The sequence below is a fragment of the Taeniopygia guttata genome, chromosome 2 (assembly GCF_048771995.1).
Source record: "Taeniopygia guttata chromosome 2, bTaeGut7.mat, whole genome shotgun sequence".
Classification (NCBI taxonomy): domain Eukaryota; kingdom Metazoa; phylum Chordata; class Aves; order Passeriformes; family Estrildidae; genus Taeniopygia; species Taeniopygia guttata.
The window spans coordinates 41,278,606-41,292,870 of NC_133026.1; the positions used below are offsets into that span (position 1 = coordinate 41,278,606).

At 38.3% G+C, this 14,265-nt stretch overlaps 1 long non-coding RNA gene across 1 annotated transcript; it reads right to left on the minus strand.

Annotated features, from left to right (window-relative positions):
• Positions 1 to 450: 450 nt before the first annotated feature.
• On the minus strand, positions 451 to 7,131 carry LOC140682507 (uncharacterized). Its single transcript, XR_012054342.1, has 3 exons — positions 7,020 to 7,131; positions 6,863 to 6,936; positions 451 to 1,178 (listed from the first exon to the last, which is right to left on the minus strand). It is a non-coding gene; the product is annotated as an uncharacterized lncRNA (long non-coding RNA).
• Between the last annotated feature and the right edge of the window lie 7,134 nt (positions 7,132 to 14,265).

Genomic DNA, 14,265 nt, shown 5'->3' on the forward strand with positions numbered 1-14,265 from the left:
ATTATTTGTAAAAGCTCAGCATTCAAACCAATGCCTATTTAAGTCAATGGGCATTTTTCATTGACTTGGGATGATAGATAAAATGGGCCATTAGTGCACTTTTTGAAAGCTCTACTGAACAACTACATCACTAGGTGTTTAGGACTTTTTTATTATGCCTTGCCTTCTCTCTCAAATAATGCATTTATCTCTTGTCTTGTATTGTATCTACTGCAGCTTGTATTGTCACACTTTCACCTGCATCACATGAGGAGAAGAATCCTCAGCCTCTTTTCCTTTTAGTTATAACAGAGAATCTGCTCCATTAGTGTCCTCATACCACTGCAGCTCTGAATGGTAAGAAACTTAACAGAGTATACAAAGATAGTTTAGAGAACATCCTCATACTGTATAATTTATGAGCTTTAAAATATTCCACTTTTTTTTCTTTAAAATTCTGATTAAACTGTTTTGTTACAGAATTTCAGTTACTCTCACTTTGAAGCACAGCAGGGTGAAACAAGTGGGCAATAACTATGGATTCATCAAATGAAAAGTATTTAGAACTTTTCTACTTATGATGGACACTTCCCAGAGGAGGAAAAAGAGAAAAAGAAACAACTTTAAGAGAGTCATCTGCATTATGCCAAATTGCCATTCCATTCAGCCTTCTAAAAAGGCCTTATTATCTGATAGTATTATGATTTAATAGATACAATTAGGTAAAAGTAGATACCATGGAGAAAACACCGAGCACACAGCAGTAATAAAATATAGCAGCAATAAAATACAGCTGCGGGTTGTCATTTGCTGCCCACATACTGCAAATTTGCGTGTAACTCCATATGAGCTGAGCACCCCAGATTCAATTCACAGAGAGATAGAGCCAAACAAAGTCACTGTCTGTAACTGTCTGGACAAGGAATGCCTCCCACCCGCAGTGGCACTGACTCGTTTGCTTTTCAATTTTTAAATTTTCTGTTTACTTGAGATGTAAAACCATTGTCTCTAGGAGGGAGCAGAGCACGAACAGACAGGTCAATGAGAAATGCAGTTTACCCACCTGTCACTGCTGGGCTAGACTAACAAATACAGATTGCTGAAACCTGTTGATTTACTTGACATTGCACCACTGGAATAGAAATGCTCCAAACTAAGCAGTCCTTCTGCAGCATCATTCCCCATAACAGCTGGAATTCCTGCAAAGAAAATGTTATTGTTTCTTATTAGTACACAGAAGAGGTAGGTCATCATTTCCAGAAGCATCTTGGTTAGCTAAAGGCCTGCGTGCTGGTGAATACCGTTTTTACTTGAAACACAATATGCAGCATTTAAAAGGAAAACCTTGGAACTGGAGAATAATTTCATTTTCAGAAACATTGACAATGTTACTGAAAACAAAATGTTGGAAATGAGAAATTTTCAGATAACACTGCCTTTCAGCTCCCCTGTGTTTCATGAGGCAGTAGTGAGTCACAGCACAAAGACCTTAGTGACAAGCAGCACTTGCTGACACAGTGGTATCACACTTCAAAAATGTGTGGCACCACATAATTAGAAAATTAATAGCTGCTGGTACTGCTGTGGTGTCTCTATTCAGTGCTAACTGTCTTTCTGCCCCTGTTTCCCACCCATGTAAGCCTGGGGTAGTAGTGATAGGTCAGAAAACACCTGGAGGAACTGGAGCTGCTCTGCCTCCCAGTCACCTGGATGCTCTCCTTCCCTCACCCAGATGAACATCAGTGCTGCCATCCTTGTGAGCCTGGGCAGACCTACAGGTCTGGGGAAGAGAGGAGAAGAGAGGAGGAAGGGATCTGACACTTTTGAACCCTGTACTGCAGGCTTCAGGCAGCCTGTGGATCTCTCTTTTGACAAGTCCTAGCTCATCAGTTTCTCTCCCCAAGCCTACTAATTCCTAGATTGAAATCTACTGCATTCCAACAATTTGTGGCAGCATATTCCTTCTATTATCATAGATTCACTAGGCATGTACTGCCCCTCTCTAAGCCACTTACTTCCTATATGAGTAAGAAATGAATTAAAATGAAGAATGCAGGACCCCACTTCAGGAAAGGTGACAGCAGTTGGGACACATGCAATGCAAAACACTTTTTTGTTATTAAAGAAAGAGAACACTAATTCATCTTAAATTAAATAATGAGGCTTTCTATTTGCCTGAATCACAGCTTTTTGCTGATCCTTCTCTAGTCACCATGTCAGAGTTTCTGATTTTCCATCTGGGAATTTAACAAACAGCATAATTTGCTTCATAAATCTTTGGTAAGATTTTTTGAATGCTCGCTATTTCCCCACACACAGGCACATAAATGCACTCCCATTTCCACAGGAGAGCACTGCATCTCACAGCAGGAGAATGAAGGGGGAGAAAACCAGATGTAGCACAGTCCTGAGAAAATGAATGTTACTGAAGCTGATATATATTCAGCTTTCCCATGGATTTTGCGGTTATTCAGAATGAAGCCAGCTCTACCTACCTTGTCAAAGAGCAAAAATAGTATTTTTACGGGAAATTAAGTATTTGAATTGTTCTGAGACCTCCCACTTTCAAAAATCCTTTGCTTGAAGCAGGAAGATCGGTGAGCGTGGGAGGGCTTGTAACAGTAACAAGAGGAAATCAAGGTATTACCCATCCTTATTTAAAAACTGTTGCAAGTTATTCCAGAGCAGCATGCGTTTGCTCCCTCTCTCAATCCTCCTCCCCAGCCCCAATGTCATCATTAGTGAAATCAATCACAACACACTGTCTTATCACAAAAGTTAAAACTCTGATCTTCATACTCTTCCCCACCAAGGACAAGCAGCTCTGGAGGCAAAACTGTCAGTGTACCCTTATAAGAGTACATCAACAAACTGAGGATTACAAGCTCCTAATGAGGTCTTTGAGGCTTTGCAGACCAGGCTTCTCAAATTGCTGTTCTCTGAACAAAGGAATCTTGCTAATCATTGGATTTGTGCTTTCCAATTTTGAGAAGTTCACAGTGCTGTTCAAATGATATTACCTGCTTTTAGATTTCTTCCTTAAAGAGCTTAACAGAACTATCTGTCTCTTCCCTTGGCCCTGCTTCAGGAAAGTGTTTGGTCACATAGTAAGTCAGCTCTTATTCATAAATTCATAGGCATGAGTCTGAAAATACTGCATATAAATCCTAATGGAATTTCAGTATACATTGCCTGAAAAGTAAATTTCCTTGACCAAAGCTTTGCAAATGGATTCAGCAACTAAAAAAATAATTTTCTAGAATATGGAGAATTCTGCCTGCTGGACAAGCATCTAATAAATGTTATTTTGCTGGTTTTGTTCTTTCCCTGTGTTAAGTTTCCTTCCCTAAGTTTAGATATGCTGAGGTAGCAGGTCCCTATAATGCTGTCTAGAGAGTTGCAGAAATCTTTTACTCTTGCTATGCTTTGACCTCATCTGATTTCATTTACATATTCTGCAGATTTTCAGCTTGGCCTGTCAAATTTGCTTGATATATGTCTAACTCTCTCCCTGGGTTCTCTTCCAAGGGTTTTATCACCTCTGCTTACTTCAGTGCACCTACTTCTCAATAACAGTTTCGTTCTTACACAGAAAAAGACTGTTCTTCCACTGCCCCACCTCTTCAGCCCAGCTGTCTTCCATAGATGTGGCTGCTCCCAATTGCATGGGAATTTGCCTTTGAGTAGACAAGGCTTTTTTACACCAACAAACACCATAAAGTGTGAATCAAACCCAAAGAGTGTTTGATTGAGAATTTAGAAAGTTAAACTGCTGAAATATGTAGTTTATAATTAAAGTACTGAGAAAGCCTTTACTGAAGAATCACTAGGAGAAACACTATAATTATGCTGTCCTTCACATTCTGCCATTAACATTTCTATAAGTGACATAATAATAATGTGGTCTTTTTTCTCTTTAGGAACTGTCAGCTCTCTTTTACAGGATTCAAGTAAGTTTATAAAGAATATAAAGTTCTTAAATGGAAAATGCAAATGATGATTTTTGTGTAAAGGACATGACAGTCACATTAGTAAGCTCATGAATATCATGTCCATATATGTTTCAAGTCAGTAGAGTATAACTCCTTTTTCTTTTTCAGTTTTTTCCCTATCTATTCAGAGCTCAAGAAAAAAAAAAAAAACTAAAAAAAAAAAAAAAAGTAAGAACCTTTTTTGAGCTCTCCTGTTAGCTGTTCAAACCTTATATTTTTGTAGGAACACAGACTGCCTGTACTTCCAGGAACACAGAGACAGAGCCCATTTCAAACAATTAGAATCATTGAATTATCAAACTTGGGAAAGTCCATCTCAGATCAACTAATCCAAGCATGAGAAAGGAGATCCTGAGCCCAGATACCAAAAAGAATCTATGCAGGCAACAACCTGCTATATACAATAATAGAAACATTTTGGGGGATGTCCCAAGGACATCCTTTAGTCTGCAGCTGCCAGCAGACCATGTTTCTTCCCCCTGATAGCACAGAAAATGCTGCAGCAGCAGCTGCAGCTGGTGAGTGCCTGGGAGCCTAATTGGACACGTATCCTCTGACCACTGCATCCCTCAGGAGATGCCATTTGATTGGCATTCCTACACACTCAGAAGAGGTAAAAGACAGTATATGGCCCTGTGTTACTACTTTGGGGACTGTAGTGACCCCGCTGATTCTGAAGGAGAGCTGATACACATTCAAAGTACCAAGTACAACAAGGAGTTGTGGCTCACGTGAGACCTTGGCAGCCAGCTCTGTTCTGTTGATTCCCAGTCAATTCTAAGTGTTGATACAAGAGAAATGTGTTTATGAAAAGTGCATTTTTTGTCAAACAAGCAGCACAAGTATAATGGAGTTAAAATTAGATACTTGAATGTTTTAAATCTTTTGTGAAATGTGGAAGAGAAATAACTGCTAAAACAGATCTAAATGCATTCTCTAGTAGATTTTAATCAGTGACTGCTTGAGAATAAATTATATTCAAAAATAAACTATGTCATCTTGACTAAATTGCGTGAAATTATATGGTTAGGATATTTCAAGATCCTCAGATGTTACATTGAGGGCAAATATATCTCATTATAACAGTTCTAGGGGAAGGCAAGTGTTTTATGTCTGACACAAACAGATAGCATTTACCTTTTATATATGTACATATATACTTTACCTGTTATATATGTACATATTTGCTTACATATATTGACTTATTAAGGATAGTCAAGACTGAGTAAAGTAAAATTACTGAGAAAATGTGAATGTGAAGCTCCATTTGGTAAATCTCCATTTACCAAGTTAATGTAGCACCAAGCTTATATCATAAACTTCATGAAAGTCAGTGTATACTTGTTTGAGTCTAGTACTACCTAAGTCTAGCTGTATTTCTCTCATAAAGCAGTTCTCACCAGCTGAGAGCAGCAATAGAAATAAGTCAAAGCTAACAAAACATGCCAGGAAAAATGCTGCTGATAAAACCTTGTAGTTTTTCTCTGTTTAGAAGCCTGATCCAGAACCTGTGTAATGAAAGTGGCCGGGGGCTCTCACTCCCTTCCAGCCAAAGCTCCTTTTCCCACAACAGATGTCACAGTGGTAAAGATGGTCTTCTGTGTAAGACTCTTTCAGGCTGTATACATGGAAGAAATAATTTGTCTTTATACCACAATTAAATCAATTTGCAGCTCAAAAATCTCAATTTTCTGTATACAACCCAAACTTCTCTCTTACCATATATGTGACAAAGGCTTTAAACTCAAGTAAATGACTTTTAAGATCAAGGAATTAGATCAAACCAGCAGAACTCAGTTGTCCACTCAGACATTCTGGCTAAGGGGTAGTCTGGCTAATGGGTAGCTGAGAGGGAAAAGGGACAATATGTAGGTTGTTCTGGTGTTTACAGTTCTAAATCCCTGCAGCTTCATGATGGAGTTCTTCCAAATGAACTAGCAAGTTTCTGCAACTGGAGAAACCCTTCCAAAAGGGCATCATGATGAGTTGAAGCAGGGGAAGGAAGAGTTCACATGGTTCTATCTGTATATGTCAGATGTCATTTTTTAGACTTCATCAGTCTTGCCACTGCTGTGCTGACCTTTGGTGTGCCACACCACATTGAGTTTGTCAGATTACCTTCCTGCCCTGTAGTGCACCAGAGTCAAGCTGACCAGCTGCTCACTCACTCTTTTTAAAAGCTGATATGCAAGTCCATGCACTCCACTGGTGGTCACACACTCCTAAAAGCTGATTATCCTGCTCAACATCACAGCAATCATGCACTGTGCAACTGCCTAGCATGACGCAGAGACCCCAGATTTTTCAAACACCTGAGAGAATAAATAATTTGCCTTTAAAAGTTGTCACTGCAGCACAAAATGCTATGAAGTACATATAAATAAAGGTAAGACAGGGTATTTGCCTAGGACACATCTTAGGAAATGTCAAGAAGAGCTACTTTTAAAACAGCACAGGAGACAATGAGGTCTTCTGATAAATGTGCAGGTCCTCATCTTACCTCAGGCTGGACATTATGGAAAACACTGACAATGATGCTGAAAACCAGCATCAGAGTTCTGACAGGTTAGAGATAAAACTTAGAATAATTTTGCTATGAAGGAGCCAAAAATTAACATAGAGGGAGGGAGAGGGTCCCAGACTCAATAGGATTGTGAAGGAGACCTGGCAGTAGATGCTGCATTAAAGTGCTTAAATTGTTGATCTAAACAAAGACAGACCCTTTGTGCCTGACAGAGGCTGAGTTTCAGACAAGTGTTAATGAAAACCCTTTCTGAACATATTTGGCTCTATCCTCATATTCTCACACGTATGCTGGAAAATCCGCATCAGCAGCAATTATTTTCCTTCTATTTTCAGATCCCACAGCCCTCAGCAGCATTAGCACTTACCTCTCAGCTGTCTTCTTTCATTTGGCTGGCATCCAGGGCATACTCCCTCTGCACTCCAAGTGCCCCGTGTAAGGCTGCATATGACAAAGTAACAGAGGATAAGTTGGAAACCCCAGGATCAGTCATGGATTAATGAGCCTTTGGCAGACCTTTGTACCTTCTGTTTCAAGTGCAAGGCAAAATCCTTTGATCTTTCCTTATCTGCATATTTGCGTAGAAGCATGTAAACTGCAAAAGAAAACAAATAAATAAAATCCCTCAGGTCCATCAAAATAAGAGACCTAATTGGACAAGATTTGTCTCCTAGAAGAAGGATCTGACGATAAGTATGTAAGAGATGAGTAAGATATATGGCTTAATGCACTAATAGAAGGCTGTCATGTGTCATAGGGATGAGTGCAGTCTAACAGCTTGGGAAAATTGTATTAGTCTTAGTAGCAAAACTTTCAACATATACTACAGTCTGTATGTACACTATATATTTATAGATATATAAAAATATGTTTGTTTCCTCCTTCTTCTTCATTAAAGGTATGATTTTTCAAAATTGTCTAAGTTACTTTCCCACTTTAATTTAATTGAATTGCATAATTACTGAAGCTGACAGCATGAGGCCAAATGCTGCTTTTGAAATCATTGACTGCTCTGGGAATTCTGTGTGTTCAGAAGACCACAGACTTTTTCAGAGGCTGAATCTGCAACGTCTGCATAAATGTAGCAGCCTGGGCTGGCCTTTTGGAGCCAGCCATCACTATTACACCCTCCCAGGGACTGTTGACAAAACCTTCAACACATATAACATTTAAAAAAAAAACATCCTTTACAGAGATGGTCTATGCTCCAGATATCTGTTCTGTGCTTTCTCCCAGCACTTCTCCATGTTTTGGAGAGAGTGTCATGAACAGGGCAGGTGCTCCACTGAAAAATAGCAGAATTTCTGCCTTTCCTGTGGCAGTGCCATTTTCAAATCACAACCAAACACATGGAAGAAACTACCATGGTCTGTGACTATGATAGTTCTAACAAAGACCACTGAACATTCCCTTCTGACTGTGCAGCCATTTGGCTTTAACAGGTATCAGTCCAGAAGGCTTTTTTGCAGTGAAAAAAGTTCAGGTTTTCTTAGGAAAGGACACTAATATGGTCATGATAACATAATTCAACAGAACGAAAGAAACAAGCAGATTGTGCCTTGCTTGTGGAGAGTAACCTGCATCTACATGTTTATGCATTCCCTAACCTGCTTTGGCCATAACACCACCTGAATATAAACAGTTGACATTGCAAATGCAGATAGACAGGATTCATTTCGATACAAGAGGTTTTGGCATCATCGGCCGCCCTGAATGAGTGATAGCAGTTGTGGCATGAGCTTTTAATGGTATCTGCTTTCTACTGCAAGCAGAATACAGCACCTCTCTCTAGGTTTAAGAGTTAACCTCTGTTTAAAACTGGTAAAACAGTACTAATTATTTATTTTTATTTAATACAATAGAGCACAAAACTGATGCCAGCACTCCCATGAGAATGAAGTGCAAACCCTTGGGTTACAGTGCCTTCTTATATGCCACAAAGATGGGGGAAAGAGATTCAAGCTACTGAAGCATCTGGTAATAGCACTTGTGGAGTATGAATGGGGAACCAAATCCCAGCCTGCTATACTCAGGTGAGTAGTTTTGTGCTGATCTGTTCTTAAAATAATCATCAATTCCCGCTCAGTGCTTCCCCCCATAAATTAGCTCCTAAGATGTATAACAGCCACTAAAAGAAGAATTGAACAGGGGAAATTAACTTGCTTTTCAGCAGCAGAAATTTATCAAGACCACACTTTTTACTGGGACAAAAACAATTCATTTAAGCCTTGTCAAGATTTCTAATTAAAAATCCTCTGCTCCCAACTGCAATTCACAAATACTGTGCTTAATTTGGAAGTTAATAATATTTCCATGCATTTCTGCTACACTCTGCTATTGCAGCTATGACTCTAGTCTGATAACAAGAGCATTGTACCCAAGCCAGCAGTAAATGACTTTCCTCATTTCTAAGTAAAAATGAAGCTTACTTTGTAAAAGGGAGATGGGGAGGTTTGAAGCTGTATTTATTGTCTGTGTTTCAGCTCTACTGTATGAGATTTGTCTCATTATGTGTAGGTTAATGCATTAGATATTGCAGATATTAAAGGATATTACTATTTATTTGGACTTAATCATCTTACACCAGGCCACCTGCTGCCTGGCAGGTCGGCTACCCTGAAGTATTTGTGTGAACAGCTTGGGCCACAGATGACAGCAATGGAAGACCAGCTAGCCCACAAATAGAGCTCAACTCTGCTTTTCATGAGTTGTGAGTTGAAAGAGGTCTCTTCCTTCAAAGGCTTAGGTAGTGTAGGCCCTCATCATGTTCAAGGACCAATTTTCTGTTCTAGCAGAATCTGAGTAAGATCATTCTGTTATGAATGACTACGATTTCATAGGTGAATTCAGGCCTATGAACCCTTTGACTGGGTTTTCCATGCAAACTACAAGACAAGTGGGAAAGAAATAAAACTTTCAATCTTCACTAACATGTAGCAGCTCATCTTAACTTCCTCTAATTCTAGAGGACTATTACACTAAAGAACTCGATATATGACAAATCTCCAATAAAGTCGAAACTCAACTCCTCTCTCTCATGTCTAAGAAGTGTTTAACTTTGATGCAATTCATCTTCTGTGCTCATTATACATCAGTAACATCATGTGTCTACCCCATCTCCCCTTTGCCTACCAGTTGCATCCTTGCTTATAATCTGTGAGACAAGAAAACATACAAGAACATTTGCTGACCATACAATGAGAGATGCAAGCATTTTTCTGTACATTAGCTCATTACCTCTGTAGCCAGTATATTGCCAGAGTTCTTAGGGGATATTGCTTTAAAATAGACAGTTTTAAGGAGAGATATGAGAGAAAAACAGGAGGCATTTTCTGACATCTACAGGAAAGGGTTTTCTAGTTATCAGAATCAAAAACAACAGGAGACGTGAGTTTAAAAAAATCAGACTAGATGTAGGGTAGGATGGGATTCCAGCATGGCCAAAAGGCCATCATTAAGTTTGACCTAAACCATACCTTCAAATATAAAAACTAAAAGCCAGACTTCGTTTTCCCAATGTTAAAAAAAGGAAGCATGAAAAAAACCTCTTGAAAGGAGGACAAGACTTTCTGTTCTTAGTTTCATATAAGTTTGCTATAAATATATCCAACAGTCAAAAAGTAACTAAAGAAATGGCAGCATAAACACTGAGGAGGAAAAGCCTCAGTACAATGATTTTGACCCTTTTTTTTAAGCCAAATTTAAATATTATAATCTGTCCTCGATGTTTCAGAGGAATTTTGTTGTTCATTTTTCAGTTTAACCTTAGGAATCATTAAGAACTAAAACCAAGTTAGAAATAGGTATTAGTGAGACTTTTTTCTTCTGTAATCTTTGAAGACTGGCATACACACCAATTTTTGAACTCAGAGTTCCAATGTAAATGTGACAGGGGAGCTAGGTGCTTCCTAGCTGATACTGCTATTTCTCTCTTTAAAACTCATTAAGGTACAAAGTAAGAAAACTCCTTATGTTCTTATAACCTGGACTAAAGCCACCAGAGCCAATACAAGTTTTTCCAATGGTTTCAGATCAGGCTGAAAATCCTGAGACAGCACCATCTCTTGAGATTGATGAGCTATGATTCTTTAGCACTTGTGGCAACATGCTGTCACTGTGAAAGCCACATCAACCATGAAATCCAGGCAGTCCTAGCAGCCAGTCTGCCTTTGGTGGCACAAGAGAAACTCCAATGGACTACGTGCCTTTTGCTCTTAACGCACAGGGAAAGAGAGGAAAAGAATCAGTCTCCGCTCTGCCACTCTACCTGATATTCTCAGGCTTGTTTTTCTTTCTTTCTTTTTCTCAAATTTAAATACTGTACACCTCACATGATGGTTATTTTTGCTTATTAAAATTCTAAGATGCATTTTCTTTTTTACACTATGTAAAAGAAAAATAGTAGCTGTGTTGGGCTATTGAGCTGATATTACTTGGGTAAATAGGTTGATGTTGGAAGACCACAGCTTGACATTCTGTGTGCTGCTTTGTAGTTTTTAGGGATGTAACTTTATTAAGTAAATCACAGCTAGACAGTTGTAATGAAAAAGGAATTATAACTGGCAGAAATAGCAGAACTAATTTAGCCAAGAGCATTTACCCAGCAACTTACTAAAACATTGAAAGAGCAAAACTCTTTCTGACTCACAACTGTCCATCAGCCACAAATTTCAAACATTCTGGAAAATGCTCTCCACCTCATAACACTCATTCATCTCAGTCCAAAGAGGCTGCAGCACAACTTTTCCTCTGGGACAGCCTGACCTTGAGCTCTGAGATCATGCAGCCCACACCAGCACACTTAACGCCCTACTCCTTCTCTTGACAGCTCCTGCTCAAGTAAGCAGCTAAATTGGAAGTAAACACAATACCACAATACCATTTCTGTAACTTTTTGTTATTTTCTATGTATTAATAATCACTCTTTCACGCAGACAATAAATATTCAAATTTCTTCATAGGCTTCTAATTATTGCATAGTATTTGATGGATACCTGAGTTCCATCCATCCTGACCTAAACTATAATCATAGGAAATGCACTTTGAAACTCAATAGTCTAACTGAAATCATATTAATTCTGATGAGCATGAAAATAAGCAGAACTGCTGCAGAAGGTTCAGAAACTCTAGAAAGGGTTTCATTATGTATTTCAGCTATTGTAAAGCATTAAATTAATAAATGTAAACCTTCTTACATATGAGATCCTATTAAAAAGAGTTCCAAAATTTGTCACTTCCTCTCCTACTGCTGTTTGTTGGGGGGCTGACGTCAGAAATTTGGGTTCTCCGGAGATACAGATTTATCTTCTTGCCACAGATGAAAGACTTACTGATAACAACTTTAAATAAGAGTTTTGTTCAAAACTATAAGCAAACTTGCATGTATAAAACCAGCAAAAATATCTAGTTTCCATAAATTTTGTGATGATGATTATAATAATAACACATTTTCTGCTTTTGGACTTAGATCTGTATCTAACCACTACTCAGAAGGGCACCTAATGCAAAGAACACATTAACTCCATTTCTATATGAAGCAGGTGCTTCCCTCCACCTTTCCTCTGAAACATCTGGTGCTGGCCACATTCAGAGCCAAGATTGCAGAGCAGATTGATATCAAGCCTAATTTGGTGTGGTAAATCCTCTGAGACAAATTTCACCATAGCGTGCAGATGTACTGTGACTCTGAAGTCAACAATTTGGCATAATTTATATCATTATAGATTTGTCCGAGGTTGGCTGGATATGGATTTTGAGGAGTTAATGCAGTCCTTTTTCTTTTTAAGTAGGACTTTATTGGATTTTAATTTAAAAATATACACAATTGTGTTTTCTTTAGCCTGTTAACTCTTGAATATACAAATGTGTTTTACACAGGGAGACTGAATTCAAACATGGGGAAAGATATCCTGTTTCTGAGATGGCCACATTAGTCATGTCAAGCAGTATGGTGCAGTACTATGGCCAGGAATCTTATATATATGTAAGTCCTTTTCTCTAGATCTCACAGCACAGTTGTTTCTCCTTCACCAAGTGCTGCTATGACCTACAAACAAAACTGAGAAGTGCTGTCTCCAGCTGTATTTCTTAATGTTAGGAATACTTCATCACTAAGAATGATTTTGACCACCTGCAACCTTCCCCAACACTCATAAATGCATATTTTTCTTCCTTCACAAATGCAGAAGCTGTGATTTTTTTTACCTGGGAAAAATTTGAGCACTTGTGACCTGTGCAGACAGGAAGCACATAGATGGTCCAGTAAGTCCTGAGAACAAAGAAAGAAAGGAGAGGAATTAATAGTCTTGTCCTCATCCTCCTCTGTCTTTTGGGAAGGCAGCTGTAGACTCTGATTTCTTTCCCAAGGGGAACTGATTTATTTTTATTCATTGCCTGCTAGGAAAGATTGTGTTCATGTTAGAATTAGCAAATACTTTTTTCTTTTATGAGAACTATAATCCTGTTTCTCAAATTCCATTAAATTATCTGTTTTCTGGAATTTGGGAAAGTACTAATAGTCACACAACCATTTCCTTTGCAAGCCTTTGTTTATGTGTACATCTGGCAATGGTAACACCACAAAACTGCTGTCATACAAAGGTAATCTTAAAAACCAAAGAGTTCTTATAGTAAGTTTTTAATAGTTTTTAATAGTTAAGCTGGTGACAGACCACTCAAAACTGAAACCAAGCCTCCGTGAATTCAATTGCAAGCTGTAGATACAATCAATCTATATTTTACTTTTTTTTCTGGATTAAAAATGGATTCCTCCATGCATCCTGCATACAGCAAATACCAAGTATTCATTACAATCAATAGAGTGTATTATATTGTGACCTCTCAACTGTAGCAAGATCTTTCACCCAGCAGAAATCATTCTATGTGAAGGGCGCTTGAGCACAAATTAAATGAAAGTAGACTGCAATCGAGGGAAATTATAGACATAACTGCTGTAGAAATGAAGTCAACTCTTTCTCTGCATGATCACAGCAAACAGTGCAGATGCTCTCTACTATCAGCGTTGATGTAGATGCCAAAATTCCTTCCTGCTGAAGGAGTATAAATAAAAATTCCTTTTTCCTAAATGGATGTGTCATCAGTACTACACAAAGACAAAAACAAGCCTTGAAAATACAATAGGAGCCCAGGAAGCAATTTGATCTACTGTTGACATTATAATACAAATTAGTATCTAATGACAGACACTTCGGTTATGAACAAGAATTCACATATTGCCTGCCTAAGTGATATATGTGGAGTTGTACTGAGTACACTTAAAGGTCTCCCACTCCAAGACGTTTGACAGGATCACAAAGTTAAAAACCCAAAACATGAGATTGTTTAAAAAACGGAACATCTTCTTTTTCCTTCCAGCTGCTTTTTCAACACAGATTTTACAGCATAATTTTTTTTTTTCTACAAAGCCAATAAAACGAAGTAACTCTGCAAGGCAGTAAAACATCAGAATCCAAACTAGCTTGACAATAGCCAAGGAGTTAAGAACACATAATGGAATCTGCTAACAGCTACCAATTAAAAATACTAAATATTATTACTAATGATCATGTTTATCAGAGAGGACTCACTAGCTGGTAAAATGTACTACAGTTAGGAAAGACTCACAGAAAGGGCAGATACTGTTCTTTTGAGCAGAGACACCAACTTCGGGGCTCTAAGCCTTTAAACAGAAGACCCAGTTTAGCAGAGATTTTGAGCTGTCTAGGAGAATAAATAGGTCTTTCACAAAGGTAGAAACTTCTCAGTTTTCCC